The following is a 15,677-nucleotide window of genomic DNA, read 5'->3' as shown; positions in this document are numbered from 1 at the left end:
TGCTGCCACACCTGCTAACCCACACCTCTCCTCTCCCACCTGCCGGGCCTAGGGGGGCTGGACACCCCCGGGCACCTGAAACAGCCCAGGGCTTTGTGTTGTAATTTACACAGGCTGCCCCCAGTTCTGAGGGTGAGGGTGACTGGGTTCCAGTTTACAGAGAAAACAGACTAGACGGTCTCACTGGTGAGATGTGGGGGTGGGACCCCAATCTACCTTCTGACCTATGACTTCAGAGTGGACAGCCTCCCCACCCTCAGCCAGGATGCTTGCTAAGCCTAGGGGCTCAGGAGTCCTGCTTCCTCCAGCACCCCTCCTGGAGGTGAGAGTGGGGTCTCTTCTCTATACAACATTCACCCCTGCAGGGGCACACTTGTGACCTCACAGTCTGTCATCCCTTCCTTATGACCTGGACCTCCTTGATGTGTGAGCACTGCAGATCATGGGTGCACACGTGGGCAGGTGCACCATGACTGAGAGGACAACACTCCAATTTAAGCCCCCTCCTTGCTCAGATGATTACATCCTGGAATTGAGGGGTTCCCAGGGGTCAGTTGGCCAATTCTGGCCTTAGGGGCAAATTCTTATCACCCAGGGGGCTAATTTTTAAATTAAATTACACATTTACAATTCAATAGTCAAGCCCCTTTCTAGGCAGCCTTGTAGCCACTCAGCTTTTACCCCTCGCTGTGACCATGTTCTTAGCTTCAAATTGAGTGTCATTATGGACATGAACATGTCCCTTTCATGTGTCACCTTCACAGTAAGCGGCCACCCCAAACTCCCCTCCCTTCCCCTTGTCGATATCTCCACTCAGGGAGTAGGGCCCTTTTGATGCAGTTGTGCAAATGTGTGAGCAAAGGGTTTAGAATGTCCAGGCTAGGAGGGGTCTGCCCCACATGGCAGGGCAGGTGGGCTGGCAGGGGGTGATGGTTCACTTGCAAAACCTCAGCTGGTTTCAGGCAGTGACAACAGACTGGCAGCCAAGGGCTCAGCTGGTGCAGAGTAAGCGGATTAACTGTGTTCACCCAGACGCCTTGGGGGTGGCAGCCCTGGAGTACGACTACAAGTGAGGAAGGTGGAGGGTCCCCAGTGCCTGGACCTCCACCTTCTAAAAATCAGGACTGAGATGTGGCTCTGAAGTCAGAACACTGGAGTTCAAAGCTTCCCCCACCACTTTGTCAATAATTCAAAGCAAATGAGCCTCAGTTTTCTCATGTGTAAAATGAGAACTTTGAAGCCTCTCCCTCTGAGGGTGTGGAGGGAAGTAAATGCGGTGACAGCAGAGCACAGGAGCTGTCTGGGCTGAGCCTGCACACAGGCAGGCCGTTGTTGCTGCCATGACCACTGTCTTCCAGGGCAGGGTCTGCACTCTCTCCCTGTGAAGGTCCAGACAGTAAACATTCTAGGCTTTGAGGGACCTACAGTCCCTGTCACAACTACCACCCTCTGCTGTTGGAGGGCAAAGACAGCTCCTGCAGTAGGTAGTCCAGTCTCGCACCCCCGCTTCCTGACATAAGTATTCCTGAGATACAATTTTCACATAACTTTGTTGGCTTTAGGTGTGCAGCATAATGACTTTTTACATGTGCATATTGTGAAATGATCAGTGCATTAAGTTTACCTGACGTCTGTCATCACCCATAGTCACACACTATTTTCCTTGTGATGAGAAATTTTAAGAGGTACTCTCTTAACTATCAAATGCACAATGCAGTGCTGTTAACTACAGTCACCTTGCAGTACATTATGTCCCCAGGACTTGTTTATCTTCTAACTGGAAGTTTGTACATTTTGATTATCTTTCCGAATTTCAATCATCCCCTGACTCACCTCTGGCAACCACCAACCTGATATCTGTTTCTATGTGTTTCGGTTTATTTTGTAGATTCCACATATAAATGAGATCATAGGTATTTGTCTTTCTGTCTTATTTATTTCACTTAGCATAATACCCTGAAGGTCCTCCCAAGTTGTCACAAATGGCAGGATTTCACTTTTATAATGTCTGAATAAGATTCCATTTTATATACATATATATGCATCACGTTTTCTGTACCCATTCATCTGCTGATGGACACTTAGGTTGTTTACATGTCTTGGTTATTGTAAATAATGATACAGTGAACATGAGGGTGCAGTTGTCTCATTGACATAGTGATTTCATTTCCTTTGGATATATTCCCTACAGTGGACTTGCTGGATCATATGGAAGTTCTAATTTTAAATTTTGGGGGAGCCTTCATACTCTTTTCCCGAGTGATGGCACCAATTTACATTCCCACCAACATTGCACAAGTTTCCCTTTTCTTCACACCACCACCATCACATGTTGTCTCTTATATTTTGATGACACCCACCCTGACAGGTGAGAGGGGGTATCTCATTGTGGTTTTGATTTGCATTTCCCTGATGGTGAGTGATGTTGAGCACCTTTTCATGTACCTGTTAGACATCTGTGTGCCTTCTTTGGAAAAATGTCTATTCAGTTCCTCTGCCCACTTTTTAAATCACATTGCTTTTTTTTTTTTTGCTGTTGAATTGTAAGAGTTCTTTATATGTTTTGAGTGTTAACCCCTTATCAGATATATAGTCTGAAAGTACTGTCTCCCCTTCTGTCTGTTACCCTACCCTCTGCTTTCTGGATGACAGGGGTCCAGGCACTTGGGAATCTCTGCTTCTCACGTGTTTCCAATGTTGGTTGGGTGAGGGCCGTGTTCTGATAAAAGTGTGCACAACCGTGGGTCACTACCCCTTATTTTAGAAGGTGGGCTCTGAAGAGTGCAGTGTGGGCAGGGATGTTTCCCTGAAGTCATCATTTGGATGGTCATGTGCTCTGGAACTCACATCAACTAGCCCGGATGTGATGGGGCAATTTGCAAAGGGAGGACCTTGCAGCTAAGACACAGACCAGGTGCTCTTGTGTCTTGTTGGAAGGACCTGGAAACAAAGTTGTGTGGAACAGGGAATCCTCCAGGTCACAAGGCTCAGTTCAGACTTCTGGGATGCAGAGACCTGCTCTGAGCCACTGTCACTGAGGAGCGAAGGGCCTCAGGCAGGAGGGAGGAGTTGCTGGATTTCACTTGCCCTGTGTGTCAAGTTTCAGCTCTGGTGATGTGTGGAACATGGGCTTAGCTTTGGGAATGTAAGAGGAGAGGTTCCTGGGGAAGGGCTGGCTTTTTCCTTTGATTGAGGTCCTACTGTGTGCCAATCACAGCAGTCCTCTGAGTCAGGGCTGGAAAGCCAGGCACAGAGAGGTCAGGGAGTTTCCAGGTCACACAACATTAGGCGCATCATTAGGGTCTGATGCAGACCTGACGCCCAGCCCACATTCTCTCTCCTTTCCCAGGACCATCATGATCCCACATGTCAGAATCACCCAGAGAGGCCCAGGTATGGGCACTGGGACCTTTCCTGCCTAACATGCAAGGAGCCTTAAGAGGGACGACAAGGCACTTCCTGAGTCCATGATGCCCAGAGGCTGCTCTTAGCAAGAGGCTCAGCACACACTCTTGGATGAATCCTAGCTCTGTCCTGAGTCACTCTGTCCTCCCTGCCTCAGTTCTTCTGCCCACATGGGGCTGGAAACAACAGCCACTTCACAAGGGTCTAAGGAACCTCCAGGATCCTGGAAGCAACACCCTCACACAGGGAGCAGAGTCTCCTTAACTTTTCCTCACCTCTTTGCTGGATGTAGAGTCCCAGCGGGGCCCTGGCTTGTCCCAATTCTCACCCCAGATCAGGGTCCAGCAGGGGGTGGTGTCCAGGCTGGACTCTGTCCTCTGCCCCTTTTGGGGACCCTCATTCATCACACCTTGGCTGCCTAGACACTGTCTTCCAGGGGCCACTCTGTGCCTCCCACACCTACCTAGCATCCACCCACCCTGGGTTACTCCAGCGCCCTCTGGCCCTTGGACACACACCTACTCCGTGTTGAGTGGAAATGAGGTGACCGACATGCTGGGCCTCCTGGACAGTCTGGAGGAGCCCGATATCCCCAACCTGCCCACCACCCCAAGAGCCCAAGATGGGGAGAGGGTGTGCCTCCATTCATACTCTGATTTGCTCAGATTCTCAGCACCTACTTTGCTGGGTGGATATGGGGGCAGAGGTATGATGTAAAAGCAGGAGACCTGGACAGCAGACCATGAGAAGGGGGCTAGCCCAGGCTGGTCTCATAACCCCCTTAGCTTTGGTTTTATCATCTTTAAAGTGGGACAGACTCTTGTGAGGTGAGCAGGATCCTGACCCATAGCCAGGAACTGCCCTACACACCTAAGAGAAGCTCACTGACTCCTCACGAAAATCTGTGGGGCAGGGACAGGCATTATCACCCATTTCTGCAGAAGTAACTGAGGCACAGAGAGAACAGCTGAGGTGACCACCCCAGATTACAGAGCCCAGGTCATCTGGTTCCAGTGTCCAGGCTCATGGTCAGTGCCCACTCTGGGTTTTCCTCCTCCCTTCATCCTCCACTGGGACCCATGGCCGCAGCCTCATCTCAGTGTGATTGTTCATGGGGAGCAGGATGGGTGCACTGAGGGCCCGTTTCTCTGAGGACTGCTTTCCCAGAAGGCTCAAGGGGTTGACTGTATTCACTACTGGACACCCAGGCCTGGGCCCAGGCCAGCCACACTGCAAAGCCTGAATCAATGATTGTTGAGTGAATAACTGAACCTCTGCATGTACCTGCATGTTGCCCCCATTTCCTCATCTCCACAGCTGGCTACCCGGCCAAAACCCCGTGTAATCAGGCCTGGGCCAGGGACAGTCAAGGGGACCAGAGATGCTCAGCTGGGGACAGGAAGCCTCAGGGGCCCTGTGGCTGTCCCAAGCATCTCCTGGGGCAATTCACAGGGAAGCCCAGCCAGCTTCCCGGAACAGCAATCAGGTCCCAATCCCAGGGGTATAAGGTAGGTCTTGAGGGGTGTTTCCTGAGACTGACATTGTGTATGAAGGGGACCTGGGGGTCAGGCTGCTTTCAACGTCCATTCCAGGCCTACATCCCTGCTGGCAGTATGGAGCTAGTCATAAAGGACACAGGCCGTGGGGCCAAGGCTATAGCAGTGCTCTGCTCCCTCTCTGTGGCTCAGTGTCCTCATCTGTAACAGAGAACTAGTAACAGGGCCATGGGAGGGCTCACTGAGACCCTCCTCTGTGGCTTTGGTTGGACACTGCCCTCCCTCTGCTCAGTGCCATTCTCTGTAATAGAGAATAGTAACATTTCTCTTAGCCCGTTTTGGCCCCATTTTTCTGAGTCTCTTTCTACATTGGGCCCAGGGCTTTCACAGAGATCACAGACTTGGGATGTAATCAGAGTGTGGTCACAGCCCTAGTGGTCCCAATTGAGGCCAGAGGAGCTTCAGGGGGGGTGGGAATCCAGAACTGCTTCATGGAGGAGGTGAGATCTGAGCTGTGTCCCCAAGGATGAGCTGTCATCTAGCTGAGGCCTGACACTGAGCAGGACCCATGTACATGGTTAATGAGGGTGTGAATGAATGAAATGGCACCCCTCTAACAGAGAGTGAGCGGGGGAGTCCCCTAGGCCAAAGCAGGAAACACAGGGCACCCTGGGGGAGCAGAGGGCGGGGCTGCAGTTTGATGCCCGCCTCACCCTTTATGGGTGTCTTGCCACCACTTTAGCATGTGTTCTGGTGGATTGGGAGCCCTTTTCTCTCCTCTGCTTCAGTATCCTGCTCTTCATTCCCAGCAACACCCGCCTGTGTCACCTCAGTGTCCCCAAGTGGACCTGGACCTGTCTTGTGGGAGATTTTGAAGAGGGATTTGGTGTGCAGCCCAAGACTGAAGTGGGAGGGAGAGGATAATAGGGACCTCCAGAGGGGATCATGGGCTGGGAGTCATCGGAGGGGTGGGGAAGGCAGAGCCCAGAGCTGTAGGATCCTGCTAGTGGTGGCTCCTTCACGAGGGGCTTCACAGGGAGGAAGCAATCATGGGGAAAAGGCAGAGCTCAGTTTGGGGCTTGCTGACATGGAACAGCTCATCACAGAGACGTCCAGAGGAGCTGGATGTAGGGAATGAAGATGCCACTGATGTCAGGGTCAAAGCCTGAGACCCAGATGAGGTAGGGCGGTGGCGCAGGGGAAGGGGCTTGAGGATATCAAGATGTTCATTCATTGGGGTCCTCAGGGTGGGGACCTTCATGTTCATTTCACAGCCACCTGGTGCCTGACAGAGTTAGGCTTAGGGAGGTCACTGAGTAGACACGTGCCGATAACCTAGATTCTCCTCTTTCCACATAAAGTCCCTGGTGTGAAGCCAGCAGGCCCTCTTCAGAGTCATACACCCTCACCCCTGGGCTCTCTGTGTGCCTAGAGCCCAGTGGCCCCTTACCTCCCACTCCCCACTGCAGGACCCTTTGCACACCTGCATTTCCACAAGCTATAAAGCATCTTCTCTTGCTGTGTGTTTACCCTATGAAACCTCATTGCCCCAGGAAGAGAGGCCTCACATCCTTCCCTTATTAAAGTGGTAAAGCCTTTTGTTCAGAGAAGCCCCTGTCAGATCTCATAACCAACCAGGTACCTGTGCATGAATTGATCATGCAGCCCCCTCCTCCTTGTGTGCACAGCACCCCCCCAATAACAGACCCCACACACTCAACCTTGGCGCTCGTGTAGGCACCTCTTGCCTGTGTGGCCTGATGTTGTCTATAGCAGTGTCCCTATTGAACTTTCCTAAACCCTTCTCAGACGCTGGTATTTCTTTACCAACCCAAGTAATTAGCCTGCCATTGTGCCCACAACACCTGAAACAGAGTTGGCTAAATTATGCAAATTGATGATGCAGGTTAATTTGCTATAAAGCTGAAATCAAGGTTTACAAATAAAAGCAACATACATACTCAAGGCAGGACTAAGAACTCACACGGATAACTAAGACCCTCCACATACATCCCACTTTGCCCTTAGGGCCTTTGCGATGGCTGCTCTTCCAGCCAGGATCTCTCTCCGCCTGCTTCTTAAACACCTCCAGGAATCTGCTCAAATGTCCTCCCTGACCTTATTTTTCTCCATGGAACATATCACCTCCGGACATTGTGTATATTTTACTTAATTTTCTCTGTGTCCCCCACCAGGCTGTCTGCTGCATGAGGATGGAGAACTGACTGCTTCACTACCTGCTGTGCCCAGTATCTGGAACCCACCCAACACACAGTAGGACCTCAGAGATTGTGTGACGGGTGTGTGATCACTGTAGGCCACAGACAAAAGTCTTCCCAGCAGTCATGGTAAGAGTCATTCATTCTCTACTTACTGAGCCCTACTGTGTGCTGGATACTGACCTGGGTGGGAGGCATGCAGTGGATTAGACACAGTGAGCACACACAGCATGTTAGGAGGGACATGTGCTCTGGAGACCACACAGGGCTGGGGGAAGTCAGGAGTGCAGGAGTGGAGGAGAAGAGGGCCAGGTGGAGACAGTGGTGCCAGAGGAGACAGAGAGGTGGGGCCCAGGTCGTGCAGGGCTTTATGGCTCCTGTGAGAGCTTTTCCTCAGGGCAGCGGAACCATGGCTGGGTACGGAGCAGGGGTCCGGTTCCTGAGTGCTATGCAGGAAATGGAGCAGGTGTCTGCTGGGGAGATGTGCGTGGAGGAGGCTGTCCCTGTAGACTGTGCAGGCAGAGAAGGCTCCTCTGAGGAGGTGACATCTGAGCTGAGCCCTTGTATGGACCGTGTTTCCACCTTCTGTAGACTGGATGCTTTCATCTGCCCTGCAGCCCTATGCAGGACACACCCTGTTCTCAGTCACCTGGACTTGGCCTCCTGCCTGCCTTTTGGGCCCTCCCACCCCAGAAGGAGTCCTTCTAGATCTAAATCACTACCTCCTCCACTGGACTTGGACTCACACTGAGCCACTGTCCACCTGCCCAACTCACCCAGAGTCAAGTCCAGACACTTGGGGGAGCCCCTCCACTCCAGAGCCCATGAACTTACTCAAATGGCCAGTCCTCAGCCTGCTCACATGCCTCACACTCCCCTCCTGCAGAAACCCTGTGACAGATCATGTCCACAGCACCCTGCTCCTCCGATCCTGACCCCAGGCTTTCCCATGGGGTGTGACCCCACATAGGTTGCAGTCCCCTCATCCAGTCTGGTGAGTAGAAACTACCTTTTCTTTTTTCTTTTGTTAATATATTTATTTTTTAATTTTTATTTTATTGAGTTATAGTCAGTTTGCATTGTTGTGTAAATTTCCAGCATAGAACATAATTTTGTCAATTGTGTTTACTCTTTCAAGAAACCATCTCTTGGCTTGATTTTTTCAAATGTTCCTTATATCTCTATTTTATTTTTTTCCTCCCTGATCTTTATTATTTCCTTCCTTCTGCTTACTTTTGTTATTTTTGCTCTTCTTTTTCTAATTCTTTTAGGTGGTAAGTTTGATTGTTTATTGCAGTTGTTCCTCGTTTTTGAGGTAGACCTGATTCTCTCGCTATAAACTTCCCTCTAAGCACTGCCTTTTCTGGATCCCATAGGTTCTGTGTGGTTGTGTTTTCATCATCATTTGTCTCAATGTGTTTTTTATTGCTTCTTTGATTTCATCATCCACCCATTTTATTTAAAGTAGTATGTTGTTTAACCTCCATACTGTCATTTATTTCTCCTTTATTTTTCTGTAGTTAATTTCTAGTTTCATGTTATTGTGGTCAGAAAAAGTTGCTTCAAATATTTTCTATCTTCTTCAAATTGTTAATGCTTCTTTTGTGCCAAAGTATATGATCTATTCTAGAAAATGTGGTATGTGCACTTGAGAAGAATGTATGTTCTATTTTAGGGAAATATAAAGTTCTGAAAATATTACCCAAAACAAATTGTTCTATTGTATCATTTAATTTCTATGTTGTCTTATTAATTTTATGTATGGAAGATCTGTCCAGTGATGTTAATGGATTGTTAAAGTCTTTACCGTGATTGTATTCGGATCAAATTTTCCCTTTTTATCTGTTAGTATTCTCTTTTTCTCTGTTATATATTTAGGTGCTCCTATGTTGTGTTCATATATGTTAATGAGTGTAATATCTTCATCTATGACTCCTTTAATCATTATAAAATGTCCTTCTTAATCTTTCTTTATAATCTTTGTTTTAAAGTCTATTTTATTTGAAATCACTGTTGATATTCCTGCTTTCTTGTGATTTCCATTTGTGTGGAATATCTTTTTCAATCCTCTCACTTTCAATCTATGTGTGTCCTTCTCCCTAACGTGGGTCACTTGTATACAGCGTATTGTAGATACTTGCTTTATTATCCACTCTGCACTCTATGTCCTTTGATTAAAGCATTTAGTCCGTTGACATTTATAGTAATTATTAATAGAAATGTGTTTATCACAATTTGAACTTTGTTTTGCAGTTCATTTTGTATTTCCTCTTTGTTCCTTACTTTTTCTTTTTGTGGTTTGATAATTTTCCTTTGTATTATCTTGGTGTCTTTTTAGTTTTGTGACTCTATTGTAACTTTTTGGCTTGTGGCTACCCTACTTTGTACATATATTAACCCATTACTATATCTGTTTGTTTTAAACAGATAATAATATAAGCTCAAACCCATCCTACCAAGAACAAAAAAGAGAGAGAGACAGAGAGAAAGAGAGAGAAACCTGCATATTTTCTTGCTCGCCTCTCCCACCCTTAATGATTTAGATGCCCTCTTTTATGATTTCATGTTTATTCTGTTGTAATTCATTGTAGCAATCACCTTTCCAATTATGGTTTTCTCCTTTTTGTAGCATCCTGCTTCTTTTCTATTTAGAGTAGGTCTTTCAATATTTCCTTTAGCATAGGTTTAGTGTTGCTAACTTCTTTTAGTTTTTGTTTCTCTGTGAAGTTCTTTATCTCTCCTTCTATTCTAAAGGATACCCTTGCTGGATAAAGTATCCTAGGCTGCATCATTTTTTCATTCAGGACTTTGAATACACCTTGCTTCTCCCTTCTGGCCTGTACTGTTTTTGTAGAGAAATCAGCTGAAAATCTTATGGGGGTTCCCTTGTATCTCATTCTTTGTTTTTCTCTTTCTCCCTTTAGAATCATTTCCCATTCTCAACCCTGGTCATCCTGATTGTAATATGTCTTGGTGTGGGTCTGTTTGGGTCCTCCTTGTTTGGGACGCTCTGTGTTTCCTGTACTTGGATATCTGATTCCTTCTTTAGGTTTGGGAAGTTTTCAGTCATGATTTCTTCAAATATCTCTTCAATCTCCTTTGTTCTTTCTTCTCCTTCTGGGACCCCCATTATGAGTAGGTTGGCATGCTTTATGTTATTCCATAGGTCCCGTATATTGCTTTCATTGGTTTTTATTTGTTGTCTTTCAGCTGTTTTGTTGTCCTGTCTTCTAAGTCACATATTCATTCCTCTCAATTATCCAGCCTACATTTTACAGCCTTTACCTCATCTCTCCTCTCAGCAAATGAGTTTTCCAATTTTCACTGGCTCCTCTTTAGAGTTTCAATTTTGTTATTTGACATATTCTCTGTCTCTATACACAATCTCTTTTAGTTTCTTCAGTACTTTGATCACTCCTTTTTTGAAATCATCTAGTAGACTATCAATGTCTATTTCATTGATTGTTCTTTCAGGGGGTTTATCTTGTTCTTTTAATTGAGACAGGTTGCTCTGCTTTTTTATCTTGCTTATATCTCTCTGGCACTATGGCTTATGGAGTATCAATTATCTACTGTGGTCTTTTAAGAGTTTATTTATTTATATAAAGTGGATGCAGAAATAAAACTAAGCACAAAGAAATTAGTTTTAAAAGCAGTATAATCAATAACAGAAGAACATATTGAAACAAGATAACAATTGAGTTGGGATGAATTTTTAAAATATTAAAGGAAGAAAAAATATTTGAGAACAGAGTATAATCACAACAGAAGAACAAAACAAGGATAAAACTGAAATTGGACAAATTGTAAGATAATAATAAAAGTATTTTAAAAGAAAATTTTAAAAGGGATTAAAAATAGAAATATAAAAATTATTTAAGAAGTAACATTTAAAAAGTAAAAGAAAATGGAACAGAAAAGGAAAAGAGTATGTTCCCGTGGAGATTGTGTGCCCTTAGTAATTTTATCAAGAGGTCCTTCTTAAATATGTGTGGTTACCAAGTCTTACTTCTGTGCCTTTTGTCTGTTATCCCTTTGGTTAATGATGTGGCCATTAACCTGTTAACCAGAGCCTACCCTGGCTATTGAATGGGGACTCCTCTTTGTTTTGTTGTTGTCAAAGCTCCTGCCCTTGCCTTGCTTCATGAACTCAGCTCGTTGTTTCCAGAGACCCTCTGGTCACACCCTTGGTCTGTGCTGCTCCCAGTGCCTGTAGGTAGACATGTCACTTCTCCTCCCAGTGCTGCATCTTGGTGCTGCACTCCTGCATGGTAGGTGGGCAGGTTGTGCCCCTTCTCAATGCCGTGTCCAGGTGCAGCAGTCCTCCACAGTAGTTGGGTTGGTTGCTCCCCTATTCAGTGCTACTCCCCACTCCACATCTGTTTCACACTCTGTGGGTGGGCTTGAGGCAAATGGCCACACCAGCCCTAGTCCCTGCTCTTTGCCAGAACGTTGCTCCTTGTTCATTTGTCTTAGAGGTGTGAGTTCGTAGAGACACCAGGACAGAAACGTCCTATATGTCTGGGGATGTAAACAAGTCTCAGTCCCACCTATGAGGTTGCAGAACTGCCAGGTACATATTCAGGTTTCAACCCCATGTCTGCCTGGGTGGGTATGATGGCTGTGGCTGAGCCTCATCTCTCTTATTCTGAGAAAACACCAGTTATGTTGCCATGAGTCAGTAGAAACAAAGGACAAAACACCCCTTCCCCCAGGCAAGCTAGCAATATTGCTTTGCTTTATTTTTTTCTTATTTTATTTGAGGCCCAGGCTGTTCTGATCTGTATACAATCCAAGCAGTTGTCCACAGCACACTGCAGTCCCCCAGGGTTACCTATGTACAGTCAACCAGAGTCTGCCTGGATCCAGCAGCCTGTCCCTTCCCATCCCTGATTCACTTCTAGGTTTGGGGGTTGTTGACACACTTTGTGCCCATTTAACTTAATTCTGTCAGTCAAGGGTGGTTCTGTACACATCTGAGCCTCAGAGGTTCCCTGTCCATCCTGCTGACCTCTCTGTTGGAAACAGGGAGACCCAGTCAACCAGCACTATCCCTCCTTTGCTGCTCCCTCTTCAAAGACCAACCCCAAGCCATTTTGCATTTTCTTCCTTCTTTTTTCCTTTTCTCCTACCAGATTGGTGGCACATTTTGTCTTTTGAATATGGCAATGTTTTATCAAAGTTCAGCAGATGTCCTGAGTGGATGGGTGTGTCTGTGAATGTCAGTCTTGGTGAATTTATTGAAGAGTATAAGATACAAGCATCCTTATACTCCACTATCTTGGCCTTTCTCCAAGAATATACACTCAATAATTTTGTCATAAGGTTATTTTTAACTATGGGTGGTTGCCAAGTCTTCCTTCCACGCCTTTTACCTGTTATCCCCTATGTTGGTGGTGTGGCTGGTGTTCTGGTGGCCTGAATCTGCCCTGGATATTGAGCAGGAGCTCCTTTTTTCCTGTGGTTGTCACACTCCTGCCCATATCCAGCTGTGAAAACTCCACTTGCTGGTTCCAGAGGCCGTCTAGTCGTGCCCCTGGTCTGTGTCCCAGCATCAGTAAATGGGTGGTCTGCACCCCCCACCAGATGCCTGGTCCCAGGACCACACTTGTGCAAGGTAGTTGGCAGGTAGCTCCCCTGCCACATTAGGTCCATGCTTTGTAGGTGTACTCAGAGGAAACAGCTGCACTAGCCCTCACCCCTGCTCTGTTCCAGAACACTGCTTCTTGTGCATTTGTCTTAGAAGAGCCAACTCAGAGAGGCATCGGTGTGTAATGGTCCCTTCTTCTTGGGACTGTAAACAAATCTCAGTCCCACCTATGAGGTTGTGGAGCCCCTAGGTAGGGATATGAGTTTTGAACCCTCCTCTACCTGGGAACCATGCACCAGAAAATATGGTGGCTATGGCTGAACCTTGACTCTCTTCTCCCAAGAAGTCTCCAATAATGGCACTGTGGGTCTGCAGACACAAAGGCTATGGCTCCCCTTCCCCCCAGGGCACACCAGCAGTGTTTTCTGCCTTTTTTTTTTTTTGTATTTTATGGGGGACCCAGGCTGTTCTGTATACTCTCCCAGCCATGGCACACAGAACATTGCAGTCCCCCAAGGTTTCCTCTGTAGAGTCAGCCCGAGTCCTCTGCTCAACTCAGACAGCCTGTCCCATCCCACCCCTGCTGGTTCGCGTCTAGGGCTGGGGATCGTTGGGACCCTTTGTGCCCAATTAACTTAGTTCTGTCAGTCAAAGTCTATTCTATACAGATCTGAGCCTCTGAGGTTCCATCTCCATCCTGCTGAACTGGCCATTGGAGTTGGGGAGACCCAGTGTATTAATGTTATTCCTACTTTGCAGCTGCCTCCCCATTGGAATGGTCCAGAACTATTTTCCTTTTTCTTCTTTTCTCCTGTTCTCCCACCAGATTTGTGGAAAATTTTATCTTTTGAAGAAGCCAATATTCTCTCAAAGTTCAGCAGGTATTCTGGGTGGTGGGTGTGTCTGTGGATGTCACTCTTGGTGAATTTGTGGGAGAGGGTGAGCTCTGAGCATCTTTTTTACTCCACCATCTTTCCTCCTCCTTCACTCTTTTTCTTTTGATTGGAACATTTAGTCCATTGACATTTATAGTAGTTATTTTATACATGAGGGTTTATTGCCATTTTGAAATTTGTTTTCCAGTTGATTTTGGTAATTATTTGTTTCTTTCTTTTAATTATTTTTATTTTTGTGGTTTGATAAATTCCTTTTCTATTAGCTTGGTTTCTTTTTGGGTTTTATGACTCTAATATATACTTCTGATTTGTGGTTATCTTGTCATTCAAATATGGTAACCCCTTACTTCATCTGTTTGATTTTAGTTGATAGTCATGTGGGCTCAAGTGCATCCTAAAAAGAAAGAAGACAAAGAGAAAAAAGAAAAAAGAGAGAAAAAATATATATTCTCTTGCTCTCCTCTTCCACCTTTCATGATTTTGCTATTCTCTCTTTCTTGTTTGCTTTCTTGTTTTCTTTATTGACTTACTGACTTATTTATATCCTCATGTTTTCCCTTGCAACTCACTGTATTTATCGCATTTCCAATTATGGTTTCTTAATTTCTATAGCTTCCTGTTTATTTTTTATTTAGATTAGAACTTTCAAATTTTTTTTAGCATAGATTTAGTACTGCTGAATTCATTTAGTTTTTGCTTGTCTGTGAAATTCTTTCTCTCTTTCTGTTCTAAAGGATAGTCTTTCTAGATAGAATATCCTAGTTTGCAGCCTTTTCTTATTCAGGACTTTGAATGTATCTTGCCACTCCCTTCTGGCCAGAAGTTTTTAGGTAGTGAAATCTGCTGAATGCTTATGGGACTCCCTTGTAACAAACACTTTGTTTTTCTCTCACTGCCTTTAGAATATTTTATTTAACTTTAGCCATTTTAACTATAATATGTCTTGGTGTAGATCTGTTTGGTTTCTCCTTGTTTGGGACCCTCTGTGCCTCCTGTACTTGGATAGTTCTTTCCTTCTTAAGGTTTGGAAAGTTTTCAGTCATGATTTCTTTAACTAACTTTTCAATCCCCCTTTCTCTTTCTTCTCCTTCTGGGACTCACCATTATGCATAGGCTGGCACACATTATATTATCTTGCTTTAATTGGTTTTTATTGACTTTTCTGTCTGCTGTTCTTTTTGGGTTATTTCTTTTATCTTGTCTCCTAAGTCATTTATTCATTCCTCTGCATTATCTAGTCTTTTTTGATTGCCTGTATTTGAATTTTCTATTTTTAACTAGCTCTTCTTTATAGTTTAAATTTTCTTTTTAAAGTTTTCTGTCTCTATTGATAGTCTCTTTTAGTTCTTTCAGTGATTTCATCATTCCCTTTTTCAAGTCTAGTAGACTATCAAAGTCTATTTTACTGCTTGTTCTTTCAGGGGATTTGTCTTTTTCTTTTAATTGAAAGTGGTTCCTCGGCTTCTTTATTTTACTTATATTTCTCTGGCTCTATGTATTTCTTCTAGACCCGTTTCTGAGCTGTTACATGTAGTAGGCAGGGTTGGAGCACTTCAGTTGTGAAGAAAAATAGGCAGAAGATGTTCACTGGGGAGTTCTCTCTGTGGTGTTGCCTGTCACTTGTTATGCAGACTTACAAAGTACTATTTGTTGATTTTGGCTTTATCCCTGCCTTAGCTATGGGAATGTCAGCCACCTACTCTGGTGCCACTCAGGTTCTGAGCCCCAGGAAACATCAGTGCAGATCCAGCAGTGTCAGTCCCTTGGACCTGCCTTAGCAAGTGTGCAGTCACACATATGAATTTGTGGTCCACTACAGGTTCAGCTCAAACCCCAATCCCGCACTCACATATGGAACCATACACCACCCTGTTGTAAATACCCTCACTGGCCACCCTTCTTGAGTAAGAACTCCACTCACTACCTGTAAGTCTCAGAGGTGTGGATCCACAAAGTGACCAGATACAGCAAATCCACCCTCTCTGCCTGGGGCTGTAAACAAATCTCAGTCCCGCCTGTGAAGTTGCAATGGCACAGGGTATGGAGTCAACATTCAGCTCTGCCTTTGTTC

General features: G+C 45.6%; 1 protein-coding gene across 1 annotated transcript in view; it reads left to right on the top strand.

The window, feature by feature from the left end:
• Positions 1-15,677, top strand: part of LOC140693697 (uncharacterized) — a 55,245-nt gene that overhangs the window by 27,212 nt on the left and 12,356 nt on the right. Inside the window, exons 16-17 of the mRNA XM_072957403.1 lie at positions 7,097-7,249; positions 8,007-8,114. The gene's annotated coding sequence lies outside the window, so the exon portion shown is untranslated. The remainder of the gene's footprint in view (positions 1-7,096; positions 7,250-8,006; positions 8,115-15,677) is intronic.

Source organism: Vicugna pacos, unplaced genomic scaffold, assembly GCF_048564905.1.
Source record: "Vicugna pacos unplaced genomic scaffold, VicPac4 scaffold_20, whole genome shotgun sequence".
Classification (NCBI taxonomy): Eukaryota; Metazoa; Chordata; class Mammalia; order Artiodactyla; family Camelidae; genus Vicugna; species Vicugna pacos.
This window is presented reverse-complemented; position numbering and strand designations above follow the sequence as displayed.